Genomic DNA, 15,175 nt, shown 5'->3' on the forward strand with positions numbered 1-15,175 from the left:
TATTGTGCTGCACACTACACACAAGTTGTACATTCAGATCCACAGAACCAAACGCCCAGCTTGTGAACAGTCAAGGCAGGCAACTGCTTGGGGCCCCAGGCCGTTAGGGGGCTCCTGAGGGCTGACAAACTTTACTCCACAGCAATGTCTCAAAATGTAGCAACTGCAGTGACCACAACCCCCTCCCCTTAAACAACCTATGGACAATTTGCAATGACTTCTCAGTAGGAAATCCCCCTAAAAGGGCCCCATGAAGAAAAGGAAAACTAAAAACAAATATTCTCTCAGCTCCAACCTGACAATGGCGAGCGATAGCGAGACAGAGAGAAGCAAATTTGAAGAGGCACCACCGTCTTTCAAATCCGCTGTGTAGGAGCATTTTGGATTCAACGGTCAATACAATGACGAGGGTAAGAAGACCATAAAAAAACAAAGTACAGTCTGCAAGCATTGCTTTGGCACCATCAGCTACTCAAGTGGAAACAATTCTTACATGATGTGTCAATTATGTGGCCATCACCTGGCCGTAACCCTTGCAGGGGGAGCTGGAGCAAGGAGAGTTCACTCATTAGCCAAAACACAACAATCTCTCGCCGTTGCCTTCCAACAACAATTTGCTACAAATTCAGAAAAACAAAGAAATAACGAAAGCAGTGGGAGTATTCATAGCCAAAGATTTGCAGCCCTATTCAGTGGTTACTGATTCAGGATTTCATCACCTGATGAAAACAATGTGACAATATCCCCTCCCGCACACATTTCAGCGGCAAAGTAATTCCCAAACACTATGAAACATCATGGAGAGAAATTTAAAACATATTGACAGACACAATATCTAGCTCTCTCCACTGATAGTTGGACATCCAGAGCAACTCAAACGGGGTGGCAGGTAGCCTAGTGGTTAGAGCATTGGGCCAGTAACCGAAAGGTTGCTGTCGTTCTGCCCCTGAACAAGGCAGTTAGGCAGCTAGGCTGTCTTTGTAAATAAGAATTTGTTCTTAAAACTGACTTGCTTGGTTAAAAACATTTTTTTTTATAAAAAAAAAGCTATCTCACTGTGACAGTTCACTATGTACTGGAAGCTACCTCACTGTGACGGTTCACTCTGTACTGGAAGCTACCTCACTGTGATGGTTCACTATGTACTGGAAGCTACCTCACTGTGATGGTTCACTATGTACTGGAAGCTACCTCACTGTAACGGTTCACTATGTACTGGAAGCTACCTCACTGTGATGGTTCACTATGTACTGGTTTGGGAGATGAAGAGCTACGTGTTGCAAACTCGTCCCCTGTATGAGAGTCATACAAGTGCCGTTACCGTACGGTACCGTTACCGTACAGTTACCGTGGCCCACAAACCGTGATACATACTGAACCGTGGCACTGTACCGTTGCATTCCTAATATTCACAAATAATGAAAAAATATATATTCATTATGTATTTTCATAGTCTTCACAAAGTATAAATCCAAGCTAAGTGAGCATATAGATATCCCCAGAAAGGCTGTAGCAGTAGGCTGATTACCCTCTACGCACCAGGGGAGGAGAGAACAACTAATCAAGAGCATTTACACCCATTACAGCATATTAACTGATTCTGTTAAGCCAATAAGAGCTCTACCAATGATTAGGAGCAGAAATGCGTTCCGCCAGTCTGAGCAGCTTACTGGCATAGAACAAACACAAAATTACACACCGGCACCCATATGACACCAACCTGCCCCCCTCTACCCACCCACACCCACATGGCACCAACCCGCCCCTCTACCCACCAGCACTCACACGACTGCAACCCGCCCCCCACCGCACACACACACACACACACACACACACACACACACACACACATAATGCAGTCTAGGTTCATAACACTGTAGGGCAGGGGTATTCAACTCTTACCCTATGAGGTCCGGAGACTGCTGGTTCTCTGTTCTACCTGATAATGAATGATAATGGTGTCCCAGGTCTAAATTTGAGTTTGAGTTCCTCCTCAAGACACTGCCCCTCTGCCCCTACAGAGACTGACTGGAACTTGACTGGACACCAAGGAACTTGAAGCTCTCAACCTGCTCCACTACAGCCCCGCTGATGAGAATGGGGGCATGCTCGGTCCTCCTTTTCCTGTAGTCCACAATCATCTCCTTAGTCTTGGTCACGTTGAGGGATAGGTTGTTATTCTGGCACCACCCGGCCAGGTCTCTGACCTCCTCCCAATAGGCTGTCTCGTCGTTGTCGGTGATCAGGCCTAGCACTGTTGTGTCGTCTGAAAACTTAATGATGGTGTTGGAGTCGTGCCTGGACATGCAGTCGTGAGTGAACAAGGAGTACAGGAGGGGACTGAGCACGCAACCCTGGGGGTCTCCAGTGGTGAGGATCAGCGTGGCAGATGTGTTGCTACCTACCCTCACCACCTGGGGGCGGCCCGTCAGGAAGTCCAGGATCCAGTTGCAGAGGGAGGTGTTTAGTCCCAGGATCTTTAGCTTAGTGATGAGCTTTGAGGGAACTATGGTGTTGAACGCTGAGCTGTAGTCAATGAATAGCATTCTCACATAAGTGTTCCTTTTGTACAGGTTGGAAAGGGCAGTGTGGAGTGCAATAGAGATTGCATCATCTCTGGATCTGTTATAGTGGTATGCAAATTGGAGTTGGTCTAGGGTTTCTGGGATAATGGTGTTGATGTGAGCCATTACTAGCCTTTCAAAGGACTTCATGGCTACTGACGTGAGTGCTACGGGTCTGTAGTCATTTAGGCAGGTTGCCTTTGAGTTCTTGGGCACAGGGACTATGGTGGTCTGCTTGAAACATGTTGGTATTCCAGACTCAATCAGGGACATGTTGAAAATGTCAGTGAAGACACCTGCCAGTAAGGTCAACACATGCCCGGAGCACACGTCCTGGCAATCCGCCTGGCCCCGCAGCCTTGTGTATGTTGACCTGTTTAAAAGGTCTTACTCACATCGGCTACGGAGAGCGTGATCACACAGTCATCTAGAACAACTGATGCTCTCATGCATGCCTCAGTGCTGCCTGCCTCGAAGCGAGCATAGAAGTGATTTAGCTTGTCTGGTAGGCTCATGTCACTGGGCAGCTCGCGGCTGTGCTTCCCTTTGTAGTCTGTAATAGTTTGCAAGCCCTGCCACATAAGACGAGCGTCAGAGCCGGTGTTGTATGATTCAATCTTAGCCCTATATTGATGCTTTGCCTGTTTGATGGTTCATCGCAGGGCATAGTGGGATTTCTTGTAAGCTTCCGGAATAGAGTCCCACACTTTGAAAGTGGCAGCTCTACCCTTTAGCGCAGTGTGAATGTTGCCTGTAATCCATGGCTTCTGGTTTGCGTATGTACGTACAGTTACTGTGGGGATGACGTCCTCGATGCACTTATTGATAAAGCCAGTGACTGATGTGTTGTACTCCTCATTGCCATCGGAAGAATCACGGAACATGTTCCAGTCTGTGCTAGCAAAACAGTCCTGTAGTTTAGCTTCTTTTTTTATTGTAAGCAGGAATCAGGAGGATAGAGTTGTGGTTGGATTTACCAACTTGCAAAGCGTCTCTGTGTGTGGAGTACAGGTGATCTAGAAATCTTTTCCCTCTGGTTGCACATTTAACATGTTGAAAGAAATTTGGTAGAACTGATTTAAGTTTCCCTGCATTAAAGTTGCCTTGGCTCTAGTGATAAAGGCAGACCGGACAGACGCTGGGATGCATCACAAATGTTTTCTTTTATTTATCCATTATTTCACCAGGTAAGTTGACTGAGAACACGTTCTCATTTGCAGCAACAACCTGGCGAATAGTTACAGGGGAGAGGAGGGGGATGAATGAGCCAATTGTAAACTGGGGATTATTATGTGACCGTGATGAGACACAGCCTGATACTGTGATGTTAGCAAACAGTGATGCGCTGCAGCCCGCCATGCCGAGCCCCAGTGAAATATAAGTGGAGAGGTAAGTAGTGACATTTTCCCTCTGCCTAATGGAATGAAATATCCCATGCAATCATGTCGTGAATAAGAAATCACAACAAGTTGAAATATGGTTAGACGCCGTGGTAAATCATAGCACCGCCACTCCTCCCTCTATCCTTTCCCTAAAATCAAATCAGTCACATGCAGATGTTAATGCGAGTGTAGCGAAATTCTACACAGTGCAGTAATATCTAACAAGTAATCTAACAATTTCCCAACAACAATAGATGGTATAAAATACAGTATATACATATGATATGAGTAATGTAAGATATGTAAACATTATTAAAGTGGCATTATTTAAAGTGGCATTATTTAAAGTGACTAGTGATCCATTTATTAAAGTGGCCAGTGATTGGGTCTCAATGTAGGCAGCAGCCTCTCTGAGTTAGTGATTGCTGTTTAGCAGTCTGATGGCCTTGAGATAGAAGCTGTTTTTCAGTCTCTCGGTTCCAGCTTTGATGCACCTGTATTGACCTCGCCTTTTGCGCCTTCTTCACCACACTGTCTGTGTGGGTGGACCATTTCAGTTTGTCTGTGATGTGTACGCCGAGGAACTTAAAACTTTCCACCTTATCCACTGCTGTCCTTTCGATGTGGATAGGGGGGTCCACGATCATCTCCTTTGTTTTGTTAATGTTGAGTGCGAGGTTGTTTTCCTGACACCATACTCCGAGTGAGCTCACTTCCTCCCTGTAGGCTGTCTCGTCGTTGTTGGTAATCAAGCTCACTACTGTTGTGTTGTCTGAAAACTTCCTTGTTTGCAGAGGACACTCCCTCCTTCCTTGTGATCACCAGTGCTTTCCAACACATTAACGCCTGTCAGCAATATATGGAGCTGCGTACTGTACACTAACCAACCTGGAAACCTGCAACCCACCACAGGAACGCAGGCAAACCTGGACACAATAAATAATTAATCACACGTACCCACAAGCTAAATGAGTTGGTTAATTGGACTGACAAATAGCGCCTTTAATACCTCTAAGCACTGAGCACTTAAAGCCGGCTTACATCCAGAGATGACTAATGGCTCTGTCAGCCTCTCTCAACATCATCGACACCCTCATCTAAGAGCCCCACGAAAGTGTGACTTTACTTTACAGTAAGAACTTTACAGTTTGGCCAGGTTAAAGTAAGCGTCTTCCACACTGCTGGTGTATATGAGTGGGAGTGGGGTCTGGGAGGGCTGTGTGATGGTTATGTGAGGACTGTGTCAAGAGGGGCCGGCCAGGGGTAAACTTCTGTCTGCTGCTGATGGTGGTGTCAAGAGACGTCTCAATCCTAATGATTCCTACGGGGTCTGGAACCATGGATATATAAACCTGAGTCCAGGTCGTCCAGGCCCCCCCCCCCCCAGCGGCCTTCTGTTGAGTGAAGGATCACTCGAATTAACCCTTGACATCTCCATTGTGAGGGCTGTGTGGCCTGTGTTTGTGTAGGCTAGAGTCGACGAGAGATGATACCGCTTCATATATACATGGGGGCTACAGGGGGTCTGCATAACCTTTTAAGACCTGAAATGGATGGAAAACACTCCTGTAATAAGTACCTCAGTCCGTTGGCAACAAAAGGTTGCCGAGTTGAAAGTACTGAGATTCTACCACAGAGAATGTGTTGCCAGGGGCCCGATCCTGACTGCCTGACTAAAATTAGACCCTCTATCATAACAAACAAAAAGGAGAGCTCCTGTGAAGGTTAAAGGATGGAGCAAGAAATGAGTCCATGAAGCCTCAGCGAAGTACAGCGTTCGATCCCTCCGGAGCGGAAGATAAGATTGGCCACCCGATGGGCATCCTATTCAAAGGGACACAGGGAGCATTTGTTCCTTCCCTCAGAAATACAGCAGTAAAACAAACAACTAACTGCTGTGCGGCTAACAAAGAGAGAGACCGACCCAGGAGTTGTTTGTTTGAATGGCATTAGATCAAGGGAGCATCAGCTCAGTACGGGGCCTCAAGAATGCTACAGTATAATTGTCACTCTGGATAAGAGCATCTGCTAAATGACTACAATGTAAATGTAATCATCTTAATAATACATAACCAACCACTCACTGGGAGGAGTGAACCAGGAGTCCCCGATTAAACATAGAAAATGAAAATGTCAACTGGAAATGCTGTGAAAGGTCACGTATGTCTTTATGCTGAGTGGATATGAAGATAGATTTCCCAGCTCATGAGGCCTCTGCCATAGAAATAGAATAACTAAATATTTCCCTTTCAAGGCTTTCCCTTTCATGTCAATGGGTCTGTGATGGGTGGAGAGGTGGCCATATTGAGTGTACCTATAGGAGTAAAGCATGCTTTTTTCCGTTCTAATAATTCTCTCTCTATGGCCACAGTTGCTGTTGAGTGAGAGGGTTTATTGCAAGGACATGTAGTGGCGGTACTAGGTACATTATGAGGGCAGACAGGCTGTATTTACGAGGAGGGAGCGCAGAGACGTTAGCCAGTCCAGGTGGAGGTAGGATCCTGTGCCTAGTTGATTGTGAGTAATGCCCGAACGCGTCCAAGTGTGTCTGCTGTAAGTGACTGTGAAGCCATCCAGCCCCCACCCAATCTGTCTGATCTCTGTCTGTGTAATCTCTGTCTCACAATACCATTACTACCAGCCCTAATGTCAAACGTGAACAGATGTTATGTAGGGAAGCCCAGAGTAGAGAGCGATTGGTCGTTTGACCTTCGATGGTCGCGACTGACCTCAAGCCTGCCTACTGAGATAGGCTTTTTTTCACATCCCATCTGTGTGGATCAAATCAAATTTTATTTGACACATGCGCCGAATACAAGAGGTGTAGTAGACCTTACCATGAAATGCTTACTTACGAGCCCTTAACCAAATAGGGGTGTGCTCGGCCCGCTTTTACCTGAAGCACACAATCAGCTCCTTTGTCTTGCTCACGTTGAGTTGTTGTCCTGGCACCACACTGCCGGGTCTCTGACCTCCTCCCTACAGGTTGTCTCATTGTCGTCTGTGATCAGGCCTACCACCGTCATGTCGTCTGCAAACTTAATGATGGTTTTGGAGTTGTGCCTGGCCACGCAGTCATGGGTGAACAGGGAGTACAGTAGGGGACTAAGCACGCACCCCTGATGGGCCCCCGTGTTGAGTGTCAGCATGGCCAGCGGTGTGTTGTTGCCTACCCTCATCACCTAAGGGTGGCACGTCAGGAAGTTCAGGATCCAGTTGTAGAGGAATGTGTTTAGTCTCAGGGTCCTTAGCTTAGTGATGAGCTTGGAGGGAACTATGGTGTTAAACACTGAGCTGGAGTCAATGAGCAGCATTCTCATGTAGGTGTTCCTTTTGTTCAGGTGGGAAAGGGCAGTGTGGAGTGCAATAGAGATTGCATCATCTGTGAATCTGTTGGGGCAGTATGCAAATTGGAGTGGGTTCAGGGTTTCTGGGATAATGGTGTTGATGTGAGCCATGACCAGCCTTTAAAAGTATTCCATGGCTACGGGGCGGTAGTCATTTAGGAAGGGTACCTTGGCGTTATTGGGTACAGGGACTATGGTGGTCTGCTTGAAATATGTAGGTATTACAGGCTAGGTCAGGGAGAGGTTGAAAATGTCAGTGAAGACACAGCTGGTCAGCGCATGCTCGGAGTACGTGTCCTGGTAATTCGTCTGGCCCTGCGGCCTTGTGAATGTTAATCTGTTTAAAGGTCTTACTCACACTGGCTATGGAGAGCGTGATCATACCGTAGTCCGGAACAGCTGGTTCTCTCATGCAGGTTTGTGTTACTGGGCAGCTTGCGGCTGGGTTTATCTTTGTAATCGATGATAGTTTGCAAGCCCTGCCACATTCGATGAGCGTCAGAGCCGGTGTATTAGGATTTGATCTTAGTCATGTATTGACACTTTGCCTGTTGATGGTTGTCGGAGGGCGTAGAGGGATTTCTTATAAGCGTTCGGATTAGTGTTCCACTTCTTGAAAGCAAGAGCTCTAGCCTTTAGCTCAGTGCGGATGTAGCTCAGTGCGGATGTTGCCTGTAATCCATGGTTTCTGGTTGGGATTTGTACGTACGGTTACTGTGGGTACGAGGTCGTCAATGCACTTATTAATGAAGCCGGTGACTGATGTTGTATACTCCTCAATGCCATCGGATGAATCTCGGAACCTATTCCAGTCTGTGCTAGTGAAACAGTCCTGTAATTTAGAATTAGCTTCATCGGACCACTTCCGTATTGAGCGTACTGGTACTTCTAGAATTTTAGATTGTAAGAAGGAATCAGGAGGATAGAGTTATGGTCAGATTTGTCAAATCGAGGGTGAGGGAGACCTTTGTACGTGTCTCTGTGTCAGTGGAGGCTGCTGAGGGGAGAACGGCTCATAATAACGTCTGGAACGGATCAAATGAAATGGGATCAAACACCTGGAAACTATATGTTTGATGTATTTGATACCATTCCACCTATTCCACTACAGTCATTACCACGTGCCCGTTCCGCCCAATTAAGGTGCAACCTTCCTGTGCTGTGAGTGGAGTAAAGGTGATCAAAAGGTTTTTTTCTCTAGCTGCACGTGACATACTGGTAGAAATTTCAGTCTTCCTGCATTAAAGTTCCTGGCCATTAGGAGCTCCGCCTCTGGATGAGCATTTTCTTGTTTGCTTATGGCCTTATACAGCTCGTTGAGTGTGGTCTTAGTGCCAGGATTGGTTTGTTCTGTCAAATTGACAGCTACGAAGAATATAGATAAAAACTATTTTGGAAAATAGTGTGGTCTACAGCTTATTTTTTAATCTTTATTTAACGAGACAAGTCAGTTAAAAACAAATTCTTATTTCTAATGAGAGCCTAGGAACAGTCAGGTTTTACAGAATGACAGATTTTTACCTTGGCAGCTCAGAGATTTGATATGGCAACCTTTCAGTTATTAGTCCAACACTCTAACCACTAGGCTACCTGCCACCCCATCATGAGGGTCTCCAGCTTAGGCAACCAAAACCTTGAGACTTCCACTAGCTGTTGTTGACAAAGAGACACACACCACCCCCCAATCTTGCCGCTGCATGGACAAATCCAGCTAACTGTATATTATCCATGTCCTTGTTCAGCCACGATATTACAGTTTTTATTGTCCCGTTAGTAGGATAGTCTCGAACGGAGCGCATACAGTTTATTCTTCCGTGATTCCACGTTCACCAGTAGAAAAAGGGTAAAGGCGGATTATCCACTTGCTGATGCAGTCTTGTCAGGCATCCAGCTCGTCAACCTCTGATGTCCAGAAGCTCTTTTCGGTCATAGGAAACGATGGTGTAAACATTATGTCCCCAAAAAATTAAAACAGCTCAAAACAGCACACAAAATAGAACAATTATTGGTCAGGCCACATAGAATGGCGGCCATCCCCATTCTTTAACCAATGGATCTCTTATTATTTTACTGTAGGATCTCAAGATACTGAATAACTCAGAGCGGTCATAAAACAGACATAATGCACACGAGTGTACAGTAGTTAAAAGCCACATGAAAATGATGGACCAAATGTCCTTCCACATGTGAAATAGTTAGATCTTCATCCCACATGGTTCCACATTCCCTAAAGTTATGTGGTAGTAGTCCTGCATTACCATACTTCCAAGTCTTGTTTATCATTAAGCTGGTGGGAGATGGAAAAGCCTGGAGTCGAGGCTAACTATGTGGGAATAGGGAGCCATATAAGACAAAAGCATAGTTTAATGTTGAGATGAAAGTAATGTGTGAGCTGGGTATTTTGGTTCTGGCTGCCTCTCTTTGCCGCATGGCAAATCCTGCAGTAATTAACTTTGCATCGAACGGGGCGGAGAGAGAGAGAAGGGCGCGTTGGGCTCTGACATTCTGTCTTAGCTCCCACAATCCCCTGGCTCCCCGTGCGCGCCCTTGCAGCGACACAGTCTCTCCCATTAAGCCAATGCTGGGAGTGTGTGGGGGCGGTACGCTGCTTTCTACTACTTCTCTGCCAGCGTTGACAAGCTTTTACTGGCTGATGGGGATGTGTTAAAAGTTTTTAGTGCATCATAACATTCAAATATGTATAGCATTGGCATACTGTACATACAGTGAGCTCCAAAAGTATTGGGACAGTAACAAATTGTGAGTAAGTTACATATATCATACACCCCCCAAAAATGTCTTGAGGGTATGATATTTGTGCATCTGTAACTTTATCACTATCATTATTCACAATTTATTCAGGACTACCCGTAATCATGGTAGCATCCACATTTATCTCTTCATTCAAAGACTCAATCATGGACACTCTTACTGACAGTTGTGGCTGCTTTGCGTGATGTATTGTTGTCTCTACCTTCTTGACCTTTGTGCTGTTGTCTGTGCCCAATAATGTTTATACCATTTTTTTGTGCTGCTACCATGTTGTGCCGCTGCCATGTTGTGTTGCTACCATGTTCTTGTAATGGTGTGTTGCTGCCATGCTATGTTGTTGTCTTAGGTCTCTCTTTATGTAGTGTTATGTTATGTTGTCTCTCCCAGGCCTTTTTGCCTTTTGGTAGGCCGTCATTGTAAATAAGAATTCGTTCTTAACTGACTTGCCTAGTTAAATAAAATAATATAAAATAATAATGTAGAAGTGTTAAGAAACATATTATATCTTATTTACAATAAAAGTGACTCCAAAATGACACAATATAATATTTACCATTAATTTTCTGAAACACAACCAGAAAATGCATCCAACAAATGTGTAGAGTCACAAGCTTGATGTAATCATTACGTGCTATGAATGTGGGACCAAATACTAATCTTTTGACTAGTTGAATAGACATACATACATTGCATTCTGAAAATATTCAGACCCCTTGACTTTTCCACAAAACTGAGCAATAGAGGGAGAAGGGCCTTGGTCAGGGAGGTGACCAAGAACCCGATGGTGACTCTGAGTGAGCTCCAGAGATTCTCTGCAACACTCCATCAATCAGGCCTTTATTGTAGAGTGGCCAGACAGAAGTCACTCCTCAGTAAAAGGCATATGACAACCCGCTTGGAGTTTGCCAAAAGGCACCTGAAGGATTCTCAGACCATGAGAAACAAGATTCTCTGGTCTGATGAAACCAAGGTTGAACTTGGTGGTGGCAGCATCATGCTGTGGGGAAGTTTTCAGTGGCAGGCACTCGGAGGCTAGTCAGGATCGAGGGAAAGATCAGAAAGAACAGAGAAAAGTACAGAGAGAGATCCTTGATGAAAACCTGCTCCAGAGCGTTCAGGTCCTCAGACTGGGGATAATGACCCTAAGCACACAGCCAAGAAAACGCAGGAGTGGCTTCGGGACAAGTCTCTGAATGTTCTTGAGTGGCCGAGCCAGGGCCCGGGCTTTAACCCGATCGAACGTAAAGGTGTGCCAAGCTTGTAGCATTATACCCCAAAACACTCTAGGCTGCAATCACTGACAAAGATGCATCAACAAAGTACTCTGTGAAGGGTCTGAATAGTTATGTAAATGTTATATTTCCGTGTTTAAAAAAAAAAATGTATACACTACTGTTCAAAAGTTTGGGGTCACTTAGAAATGTCCTTGTTTTTGGCAGCTTCATTAAATAGTACCCTCAAAACACTCGTCTCAACGTCAACAGTGAAGAGGCGACTCCGAGATGCTGCCCTTCTAGGCAGAGTTGCAAAGAAAAAGCCAAATCTCAGACTGGCCAATAAAAAGAAAAGTTTACGATGGGGAAAATAACAGACACTGGACAGAGGAACTCTGCCTAGAAGGCCAGCATCCCGGAGTCGCCTCTTCACTGTTGACGTTGACACGGGTGTTTGCTGGTACTATTTAATGTTGAGGACTTGTGAGGCGTCTGTTTCTCAAACTAGACACTCTAATGTACTTGTCCTCTTGCTCAGTTGTGCACCGGGGCCTCCCACTCATCTTTCTATTCTGGTTAGAGCCAGTTTGCGCTGATCTGTGAAGGGAGTAGTACACAGCGTTGTATGAGATCTTCAGTTTCTTGGCAATTTCTCGCATTGAATAGCCTTCATTTCTCAGAACAAGAATAGACTGACGAGTTTCAGAAGAAAGGTCTTTGTTTCTGGCCATTTTGTGCCTGTAATCGAACCCACAAATTCTGATGATTCAGATACTCAACTAGTCTAAAGAAGGCCAGTTTTATTGCTCCTTTAATCAGGACAACAGTTTTCAGCTGTGCTAACATAATTTCAAAATGGTTTTATAATGATCAATTAGCCTTTTAAAATGATAAACTTGGATTAACTAACACAACGTGCCATTGCAACACAGGAGTGATGGTTGCTGATAATGGGCCTCTGTACGCCTATGTAGATATTCCATAAAAAATCTGTCGTTTCCAGCTACAATAGTCATTTACAACATTAACAATGTCTACACTGTATTTCAGATCAATTTGATGTTATTTAATGGATAAAATAATTGCTTTTCTTTCAAAAACAAGGACATTTACAAGTGACCCCAAACTTTTGAATGGTAGTGTATATTTGCAACAAAAAAAATAAGGTTTTTGCTTTGTCCTTATGGGGTATTGTGTGTTGATTGATGACAAAGCATGTAAATGTAATCCATTGTAGAATAACAATAACAACATGTGGAAAGAGTCAAGGTGTCTGAATACTTTCCGAATGCACTGTGGAAAGAGTCAAGGTGTCTGAATACTTTCCGAATGCACTGTATAAGTGAATTTGTCCCAATGCTTTTGGTCCCCTAAAATGGGTGGACTGTAATCTAAGTGCTGTAATTTCTAATTGGTTCACCCGATAAGGATGAAAATACCCTCAAATGAAAACTGACAGTCTGCACTTTACCCTCATAGTCATTGTATTATTTCAAATCCAACGTGCTGGAATACAGAGCCAAAGCAACAAAATACTTTTGGAGCTCAATGTATATATACTGTAGGGCTGTACATACACATACACACACACACACATATATATATATATATATATATATATATATATATATATATATATATATATATATATATATATATATATATATATATATATATATATATATATATACTGGCCTATATATATGTATATAGGCCAGTAACCGAAAGGTCGCTGGTTCAAATATGCGGGCCGACAAGGTAAAAAAATCTGTCCTTGTGCCCTTAACAAGGTACTTAACCCTAATTTGCTCCAAGGGTGCTGTACTGCTATGGCTGACCCTGTAAAATAACACATTTCACTGCACCGATCTGGTGTATTTTTTGGTTAAAGGGCTGTAGTACACAATCCCTGGAATACATCAAAAGAAAAGATCCAAGTCAATACAAGTCTACAGTTCTTAACATCGAATATACAGTAACTTAGACATTTGGGGAGATGATAGAAAGAGGACATTGAGTTTCAAGGTTCAGCTGGATGAAAAGGGTCCTACGAGGGTACCAAGGAGATAAAGGCTGAATGAAGACCAGGCTTGTTTTGAATTTGTGACTAGACTACTGCACCTATTCCTTTAGCCCTTTATGACTAGATTGAGTTATTCCCAAGTCAAAAGACCAAATGGCATTGGTTACTAGCTGGCTGTCAGTGTTGTGGAGAGAGGAGCGAAGCAGTAACCTTATTAGCTTTTGGGAAAAGACTGGAGGACATGATAGAGGGCTCTATTTGACTGGAGGACATGAGAGAGGGTGCTATATGACTTGAGGACATGATAGAGAGCTCTATTTGACTGGAGGACATGATAGAGAGCTCTATTTGACTGGAGGACATGATAGGGAGCTCTATTTGACTGGAGGACATGAGAGAGAGCTCTATTTGACTGGAGGACATGAGAGAGGGTGCTATATGACTTGAGGACATGATAGAGAGCTCTATTTGACTGGAGGACATGATAGAGGGCTCTATTTGACTGGAGGACATGAGAGAGAGCTCTATTTGACTGGAGGACATGAGAGAGGGTGCTATATGACTTGAGGACATGATAGAGAGCTCTATTTGACTGGAGGACATGATAGAGGGCTCTATTTGACTGGAGGACATGATAAAGAGCTCTATTTGACTGGAGGACATGATAGAGAGCTCTATTTGACTGGAGGACATGAGAGAGGGCTCTATTTGACTGGATGACATGATAGAGAGCTCTATTTGACTGGAGAACATGAGAAAGGGCTCTATTTGACTGGAGGACATGATAGAGAGCTCTATTTGACTGGAGGACATGATAGAGAGCTCTATTTGACTGGAGGACATGAGAAAGGGCTCTATTGGACTGGATAAATGGGAGCCCTGCTGTGTGGGTCCTTCTCAATGCTCAAGGTCAGGGTAAGTTAAACTGTAGAGACAAATTCACCAGTAGAGAGAAGAGAAAGAGAGGATGGAGAGAGGGAGGAGAGCGAGGGAGAGAGAGAGGGGGAGAGAGCGAGGAGGAGAAGAGCAAAAAGAAGAGAGGAAGCGAGAGCAGCACTTCTCATGACACTGTCTGGGTGTTTTATCAGCAACCTGCTCAGTGACATGGAGAGTCACGCTACGCAGGACGCCACTTCAATCTTCCCCCTCAGTGGTGCAAGCAGGCCAAGCAGGAGGGACGTGACTTGGAGAGGGCCTGAGACTGGCTGAGTGTGGGCGGGAGGAGTTTAACTTTTCACACTCTCTCAGAGGTCACAGGGCACACAGCCGCAAACAACCCGGAATGATGGCTTTGATGGCTTTTGTTAAATAAAACTGCTTCATCTCTTTTTTTGGGCTCTTGGTATTACAATGGAGGTTGATCAGGGGTTGATTTCTGAAGGGGTTTGGTGTGTGTGTGGGTTGGTTCTTCTATCCTTGTGGGGACCTAAAATCCCCAAAAGTCCTCACAAGAATAGTTAAACAAGAAGAATTCTCCCTAGTGGGTACATTTCCCACATCCACATGACATGACAAAGGCTATTTTAAAGGGATTATATGGGATTTTGGCAATGGCGCCCTTGATCTACTTCCAGAGAGTCAGATGAACTTGTGGATACCATTTGTATATCTCTGCGTGCAGTTTGAAGGAATTTGCGAACAGCACTAGCACAATTGCTAACTAGCGTTAGCACAATGACAAAGTCTATGGGTATCTTCTAGCATGCTAGTAAAAACCCCTAGACTTTGAGTCATTGTGCTAACACTAGCTAGCATTGACGCATGAAACTACCTCTAACTTCCTTCAAACTGGACAAAGAAACATTACAATGGTATTCACTAGTTCATCTGACTGGGGAAGTAGATAAAGGGCCTGATGGCCCAAATCCCGGAG

General features: G+C 44.5%; 1 protein-coding gene across 1 annotated transcript in view; it reads right to left on the reverse strand.

Annotated features, from left to right (window-relative positions):
• The window catches only part of LOC139374177 (tetraspanin-9-like), a 142,208-nt gene that overhangs the window by 43,023 nt on the left and 84,010 nt on the right, over nucleotides 1-15,175 (reverse strand). The window lies entirely within an intron of this gene.

The sequence above is a fragment of the Oncorhynchus clarkii genome, chromosome 2, assembly GCF_045791955.1.
Source record: "Oncorhynchus clarkii lewisi isolate Uvic-CL-2024 chromosome 2, UVic_Ocla_1.0, whole genome shotgun sequence".
Classification (NCBI taxonomy): domain Eukaryota; kingdom Metazoa; phylum Chordata; class Actinopteri; order Salmoniformes; family Salmonidae; genus Oncorhynchus; species Oncorhynchus clarkii.